The sequence below is a fragment of the Olea europaea genome, chromosome 13 (genome assembly GCF_002742605.1).
Source record: "Olea europaea var. sylvestris chromosome 13, O_europaea_v1, whole genome shotgun sequence".
In the NCBI taxonomy this organism is placed as follows: Eukaryota; Viridiplantae; Streptophyta; class Magnoliopsida; order Lamiales; family Oleaceae; genus Olea; species Olea europaea.
The window spans coordinates 18,928,572-18,937,524 of record NC_036249.1 but is presented as its reverse complement, the minus strand read 5'-3'; positions in this window follow the sequence as shown (position 1 = coordinate 18,937,524).

The window sequence follows — 8,953 nt, the reverse complement described above, 5'->3', positions numbered from 1 at the left end:
AGTAGAGGCTACAATACCACAACCTGTACAAGAGAGAAATGAGACATGGAATGAAGCCACTTCTTTTTCTGAGAGTTACAAGAAACCTTCGAGTTCATATAGATTGGTCATGCCATTATATGAGACCAACTCGATTGGTCTTGCCTTTTATATGTTGATTTTGATTTTCGTATGTAGACAATGTAAAATTTTACTCTTTAACACTACAGGGAGAGGATTTGCCTGTATGCCCGGTCTGGCCAAACATGGGTTATGTGACTGGGCAAGTTAGGTGGAGCCATTGTCCACCTCTCTAATCCTACAATAGGCAGCCCTAGCTGCAATTCTTATCCGTTTGCTTAAACAAAATGCAACTTGTATAATAAAACTGAAGGATTAAATTTTCAATACAATGCCTTCAGTCAGTTGTACCTCCTCTAGTCCCATCTAATCTTGTTTTTACCCCTCAAATAATAAAATATTCCATTATTCAGGTTCATGAGAAAATTCTAGGATTGCCCAGTCGACCTACCTCTTGTTTGTTCTTTAGCTTGATCAAAGACATACAGTAATTGAAGAAAATGAAAATCTAAATCGTATCAACCAATTTTACGTCATATTAAATTGTTCAAGAAATATTTCTTTTTGTTTCTGTCAGGAAAAATATCACGTGTGATTTCCATCAAAAGGGGAACTAATATTTTTATTCTTGTTCATCATGTAAACCACTGGTAAGGAGACAATTCAAAGGCACAGAAAATTAAACAACCGCAAGAACTGGTAAGAAATTTAAATAAATCGATTCAATTACTTCCAGTTGCCATTTTTTTCAAGAGGAAAACTTAATGATGATTCTTTTCAAAAAAGTTCTGTAATGCCATCACATGCTTAATTTTGAATAAAAGAAGACTATCCATTTACCTGGAATCAAATGTCTTCTTCCTTCTTTAATTTCTTTTGAGAAAATGGTAGCATTGATTTAATCAATTGCTTAACCAACACATTACTTCTTAATGGAATGAGCTGTTGGGCAATTTCAATTATTGCAAGAATAAATTTACCAATCCAAGCAATTAATTAGAACGATCAACTATGTAAATAAATAATCCAAGCAAAAAAAAAGAAAACGCAACACCAAATTTTACGTGGAAAAAACCCTCCAATGTAAAGGGAAAAAAATCACGGGGCAACCCTGGTCAAAATCTACTATAATAATTAAAATCGATTACAATATTGAAGATTATGCCTCAAAACTTGAATTCTCCACAAATTGGAAATACTACAATAATCTATCTCTAAGACAACGATTTATCTTACAACAAATCAACAATTTGATCAACCTTGTAAGAACCTACTTTGAATACAAATCCAAAATATATTTTAGAGAAATTCCCAATTTATATATTATGGAGAAGAAAAATAACATTTGTGATTCCACACCTCAATAAAAAAAATTCTTTCTAGTAGCAATAGTTTATTCCCCAACAGCCACCAATTTTTCTTCTCTTTCAGCCGGTCCTTTCTCTCTCTATTTCCACTCAACAGCCACAACTTTTTCAAAACTTCTAGCTGCCGTTGTTGACCATTAGATTTCTCTCACACAAAACAGCCAAGAGAGAGAGGGATGTATTTTTATATATAACCACCATTTTTAATCTAATTAAACAATATAAAATTTGGGCCAATTAATTCTTATAATAGGCTTAGTGGGCTGGATCATTATAACAATTTTCCCCTCTAGCCCATTGAGGAAGGAAATTATTTTCTAACAAATTAGTTAGAATCCATGCCAGCCAATTCGGTACAAAGCTCAAACTTTTCTCCGATCACTAAATTTTTCATCATATCAATTGGATTCTTCTCTGTATGAATCTCTCTAATAATAGCAATTGTTCTGCCACTACCTATCGTAGCCAATGAAATCTAATATCAATGTGCTTCGTCGGAGAATGATAAGTAGCATTCTTGCTCAAGTCTAATGCACTTTGACTATCACAATTTAGTACATACACATCTTGTTTCAAACCCAAATCTTGAAGAAACCGTTTCATCAAAAGCATTTCTTTCGCTGCTTCAGTTGCTGCAATATACTCAGTTTCAGTTGTAGATAAGGCAACACACTTTTATAATTTTGACTGCCATGAGACAGCTCCCCCTACAAAATTAATCAAATATCCCGAAGTTGATTTTCTACCATCAAGATCACCAGCCATATCTGCATCTGTAAAGCCCTCCAAAATTGGTTTTGAACCTCCAAAAGTCAAGCTCATCTTAGAAGTACATCTCAGGTATCTAAAGATCCATTTCACTGCCTCCCAATGATCTTTCCCGGGATTAACAAGAAATCTACTGACTACCCCAACTACATGAGTAATGTCTGACCGTATACAAACCATGGCATACATCAAACTCCTAACCACAGAGGAGTAAGAAATCTTTGCCATTTTTTCTTTATCTTCCTCCTTAGAAGGACAAGTCACCTTACTCAGTTTGAAGTGACTACCAAGTGGTGTCCCAACAGGTTTAGCATTATTCATGTTAAACCTTTCGAGTACACTCTCTACATATTTCTCCCGTGATAACCATATCTTTCTGGCTTTCCTATCACGACGAATATACATTCCCAAAATTTGTCCTGCTGGTCAAAGATCCTTCATATCAAACGACTTGAATAGATCTACTTTCAAACTGCGAATTAATTGAAAATCATGTTCCACTATCAACATATCATCTACATATAGCAAAAGGATGATGAAGTTACCACCATGGAATTCTCTGATATAAACACAGTGATCTGCATCCCTGCTATAGCCATGACCCACCATAAATGAATCAAACTTCTTATACCACTGTCTTGGAGCCTGTTTCAATCCACACAAACTCTTTTTCAACTTGCAAACCATATGTTCTTTTCCTCTTACTTCAAATCCTTCTGGCTGAATTATGTAGATTTCTTCCTCCAAATCACCATGGAGAAAGGTGGTCTTGACATCTCACTGCTCAAGCTAAAGATCCAAACCAGCTACTAAACCCAAAACTACTCGAATAGAAATAATTTTGACAACAGAAGAGAATATCTCATCAAAGTCAATCCATTTCTTTTGACCGAAGCCTTTTACCACCCATCGAGCTTTATATTTCACTAGCTTTTCACCATCTTTCTTCAACTTGAATACCCATTTATTTTTCAATGCCTTTTTACCTTTAGGAAGCTTTGCTAGCTCATAAGTGTTATTCTTCTGCAAGGAGCTCATCTCTTCCTGCATAGCCTTCACCCAACTTTGTTTGTCCTTATGAGATTCTACCTCTTGAAAATATTCTGGCTCCCCCTCATCAGTTACCAATACATAATCTGATACTGGATACCTGGTTGATGGACGATGCTCCCTAGTAGATCTTATGATCTGAGGTCCTGATATAGTAGGCTACCCCTCTACGCAACATCCTCTAAATCATCCTCGTCAACTCTTGCTAGCTCTTCAGCTTAATTGTTAACGTGTGTCTCTATCCTCTGAGTGACATTGTCTGAAGGCATAAAGATAGGTGTAAGGTTAGTGACACACTCAATAACACGTCTTTGATTCCCAGATTTCTCAACATCTGCCAACCTCTGATTTTCATGAAAACTCACATCTCTGCTTCTAAATATTTTTTTCTTTTCTGGATCCCATAATCTATAGTCAAATTATGCATCTCCATAGCCAACAAAAATGCAAGGACTAGCTCTATCATTTAACTTCAACCGTTGTTCCTTAGCCACATGTGCAAATACTTTGCACCCAAAACCTTCAAGTGAGAATAAGAAACATCATTTTCTGTTCACAATTTTTTTGAAATTTCAAAATCCAAAGGAGCTGATGGAGACCGGTTGATTAGGTAGCACGTTGTTCGAATTGCTTCGCCCCAGAATGATTTAGGTAACCCAGCTATCCTTAACATGCTTCTGGCCTTTTCTACAATGGTATGGTTCATTCTCTCTACCACACTGTTGTGCTGTGGAGTAGCAGGAACTGTCTTTTCATGTCTAATACCGTGTTCTGAGCAGTAATCTTTAAACACTTTAGACGTATATTCACCTCCATTGTCAATTCGGAGACACTTCAAAAACTTTCCACTTTCCCGTTCCACCATGGCATGAAACTCTTTGAAGTACTCAAAAACCTGGTCTTTTGATCTCATAAAGAACACCCACAACTTTCGTGAAGCATCATCAATAAAAGTAAGAAAATACTTATTACCACCTAAGGACTCCACCTCAATGGGACCACAAACGTCAGAATAAATCAAATCCAAAACATTAGATTTTCTACTAGAGGATTTCTAAAAGGATACTCTATGCTGTTTATCAAATAAACAATAATCACAAGAATTTAATGATGTACCTTTGGTAAAATGAATGAGAGACTTCTTTGCCAAAATATTAATCCTTTCTCACTTATGTGAGCCAACCGCTTATGTCACACGTCTTCTGAAGAATCACTTTCAGTTGCATTTACCGCTTCACTACACACCTTTACTTGTGTCTTGTAAAGTGTGCAACAAACCTTTGCTCTAGCAAATACCATTGATCCTTTTGTTAGTTTCCATCTTCCATTGCCAAAATAACTGTCATACCCTGCTTCATCAAATACATGTGTAGATAACAAATTCAACCGCATGTCAGGAACATATTGCACATTCTTCAATGTCAAACTGCATCCAATATCTGTCTGAAGACAGATGTCACCAATTCCCATAATATTAGCAAAACTGTTATTACCCAACTTCACTCTGCCAAAGTTACCTGATTTGTATGAAGTGAAGAACTCCCGTCTTGGAGTAACATGGTAAGAAGCTACTGATTCAATAACCCATTCAACAAATGAATCTGCAACATGACAACACTGCTCATCTTCAACGAAAAATGCTGCTACCACTTCTTCTTCTTCTTCTGAAGTGCTAGCTACTGTATTCTGATCAGTCTTCTTCTGATTTTTCTCCTCTTTCAATTTATTTTTCCAAGCTATGCAATGTTTCTTTATATGACCCTCTTTGTCAGAATAAAAGCATTTGACATTTCCTCTTGTCTTTGACTGACTTCTAAAATTACCACATCCCTTAGGACCTCTGCTTTTACTCTTACCTCTGTTCTCTATAATAAAAGCTTGTGCATCATTCCAACCCTAGTTTTTTCTTCTTATTTCTTCATTAAACAAATTATCTTTAACTAGAGTAAGTTCCATCACGCCATTCGGAGTGGAGATGCTAAGTGATACCACCAAAGTCTCCCAACTATCAGGCAATAAACTCAGAAGTAATAGTGTTTGCATCTCATCATCTCGCACTATTTTCATTGTGGTCAACTGATTTATCAAGTCTTGGAATTTACTCAAATGCTCAGTAACTGATTTTCCCTACTTTAGCTTTAGATTCACAAGCTTTCTAATAGCAAAAGCTTTATTTTGAGCAATCTTTCTCTCATAGAGACTCTCCAGTTTTTTCCAAAGACTATGTGCATCTGTTTCTTGAGATATATGATGGAAAACATTAATGTCAACCCACTGTCTAATATATCAAATGGCTTTCCTGTTCATCTTCTTCCAGTCACCGTCACTCACATTGTTTGGCTTAGCACTATTACCTTCAATAGGTTCATGTAAATCCTTACAATACAAGATATCCTCTATCATATGCTTCCAAATAGAATAATTTGAACCCGACAATTTAATCATAGTGCCCGAAATATTTTCCATTTATTCCGCAATAAAACCACACCCAAACAACTTGGCTCTGATACCACTTTGCTGGACAATTTCAATTATTGCAAGAATAAATTTACCAATCCAAGCAATTAATTAAAACGATCAACTATGCAAATAAATAATCCAAGCAAAAAACAAGAAAACGCAACACTAAATTTTACGTCGAAAAAACCCTCCAATGTAGAGGGATAAAAACCAAGGGGCAACTCCGGCCAAAATCCACTATAATAATTAAAATAGATTACAATATTCAAGTTTATGCCCCAAAACTTGAATTCTCCACAAATTGGAAATACTACAATAATCTATCTCTAAGACAACGATTTATCTCACAACAAATCAACAATTTGATCAACTTTGTCAAAACTCACTTTGAATACAAATCCAAAATATATCTTAGAGAAATTCCCAATTTATATATTATGGAGAAGAAAAATAACCTATATGATTCCACACCTCAATAAAGAAATTCTTTCTAGTAGCAATAGTTTATTCCCCAGCAGCCACCAATTTTTCTTCTCTTTCAGCCAATCCTTTCTCTCTCAATTTTTTCAAAACTTCTAGCCGCCGTTATTGACCATTTTTGTCTCACACAAAACAGCCGAGAGAGAGAGAGAGGGATGTATTTTTGCCCCCGTTTAACCCCCATTACTTGAAAATGAAAATGAGGAGAATAGTATTTTTTTTAGAAAAATAAGTGGTTGAAAAAGAAGGAAAAATTTTCGATTTACGTGTAATATTATTTTATGGAAGATTGTATGGTTGAAAATAGGAGAGAGAAAAATGGAATGTAATATAATTGAATTTAATGGGGATCAAACGGATATATAACCACCATTTTTGACCTAATTAAACAATATAAAACTTCAATTAATTCTTATAATAGGCTTAGTGGGCTGGATCATTATAACATGAGCCTTTAACCTTGCATAATTAACTCTCAATAAAGAGAACTTCGTGCATCAATTCAAATCATCATGCAACCCTCGTATACCCTACTTGTTTATCATATGACTTTTTAAAGAACATCTAGACAGTTTCAAGTTTTAAATTTCTCCATCAAAGAATCATTAGTGTTGGAAATAATACTGTGATTGAGGATATTACTCATCAATCACAATCTTCTCATAGCATGTCAATGCCAATCACGTAATTGAAGGAGGCTAATTTACACGGTTTCCATTTCATTGTAAATTATTGATTTGTATTCCATTTATACTATCTTGTAAAGCTCTATATAATGCAATACAATACACCACTGAGATTAAGTTGGATTTTTAATCATTCTTATGGTATCAGAGTCAAGTGGTTTAACATACATACCACATATCCTGTTCTTCTTCTTCCCTTCATGGCTTCTGAAACTTCTGCCACCCTTCTTCCTTTCAATACCTTAATCCAAATGATTACCATTAAACTTTCCTCCTCAAATTATCTTCTCTGGAAAGCCCAACTCCTCCCTCTTCTTGAAAGTCAAGAATTATTAGGACATGTTGATGACACCCTTGTACAGCCCCCAAAACTTGACGCTACCACTTCTCTCACGCCAAGTGACAAATACCTAACATGGAAAGCTATTGATCAGCGTCTCCTCAGTTTGTTACTTTCCTCCCTCACAGAGAAAGCCATGGCTGAGGTAGTAGGCCTCTCCATCGCACGAGACGTGTGGCTGGCACTAGAAAATGCATTTAGCCATCATTCTAAAGCTCGAGAACTACGCCTTAAGGATAACTTGCAATTAATGAAACGCGGTAATGGATCGGTTGTTGAGTATGCCCGTTCCTTCAAAGCAATTTGTGATCAACTACATACAATTGGTTGTCCAGTTGATGGTACTGACAAGGTGCACTGGTTTCTCCGCGGGTTCGGTACTAATTTCTCTAGTTTCTCCACAGCACAAATGGCCCAAACTTCTATGCCCTCATTTGCAGATTTAGTCTCAAAGGCCGAAAGTTTTGAAATTTTTCAGAAATCCCTTGACTCATCTTCTCCAGCAGCGACAGCCTTTACTATCACAAAAAATTCCACCCATCGTGGTGGCTCTTCTCGTAGTCATCGGGTTCGCTTTGGTGGGCATGGCAGCAGTTCATCTGGTTGAGGACAAGGACGCTCCAACTACAGCCAATGGCGTCATCCACCAAGATGCCAGATTTGCAGGATGGATGGCCACTTTGTCGATCGGTGCCTTCAACGCTATGATCGGAATGAGACACCAGCTCACCTTGCTGAAACCTTCACAAGATCTTGTTCTCTAAATGAAGATGTGGGCTCTGACTGGTATTTAGATATAGGGGCATCAGCCCATATGACCATGGATCACTCTAAATTGGATCAGGCCACAAATTACATGGGTAAGGATTGTGTGGTTGTTGGGAATGGTGCCTCACTACCCATTACCCATACTGGTAAAATTTTCCCTACCCCAAATCTACATCTTTTTGATGTCCTAGCTGTACCTCGCCTTACCAAGAATTTACTTTCCATTAGTAAATTAACATCAGATTTTCCTTTATCCATTACCTTTACTAATAACATATTCACTGTACAAAATTGCAAAACAGGAAGGGTGGTGGCAACCGGCAAGCGTGATGGAGGCTTATATGTGCTTGAACAAAATCATTCTACTTTTATTTCTGTTCTTAAAAATAAATCGCTTCGTGTGCCCTATGATTTATGGCATGCACGACTTGGACATTTCAATCATTCTGTTATTTCTCTATTGAATAAAAAAGGCCAACTTTATCTTACATCTTTGTTGCCTTCTCCAACTTTATATGACACGTGTCAAATTGCTAAAAGTCATCGCTTGCCTTATTCTCGAAATGAACATAGGTCATTGAAAACACTTGATCTTATCCATTGCGACATTTAGGGTCCGTCTCCAGTCAAATCTAATTTAGGATTTGTCTATTATGTCATTTTTATCGATGACTATTCTCGTTTCACGTGGCTCTATCCTTTAAAATCGAAATCTGACTTTTATAATATTTTTATTTAATTTCAAAAATTTGTGAAAAATCAATACTCCACTTGAATTAAAATTTTCCAAAGTGACGACGGTAGTGAATTTACCAGTAATTTCTTGCAAGATCATCTCCGCTCTAGTGGTATTCACCATCAGCTCTCATGTCCATACACACCTGCCCAGAATGGTCGTGCTGAAAGAAAACATCACCATGTAACTGAGATGGGATTAGCACTCCTTTTTCACTCTCACATTTCTCCTCGCTTTT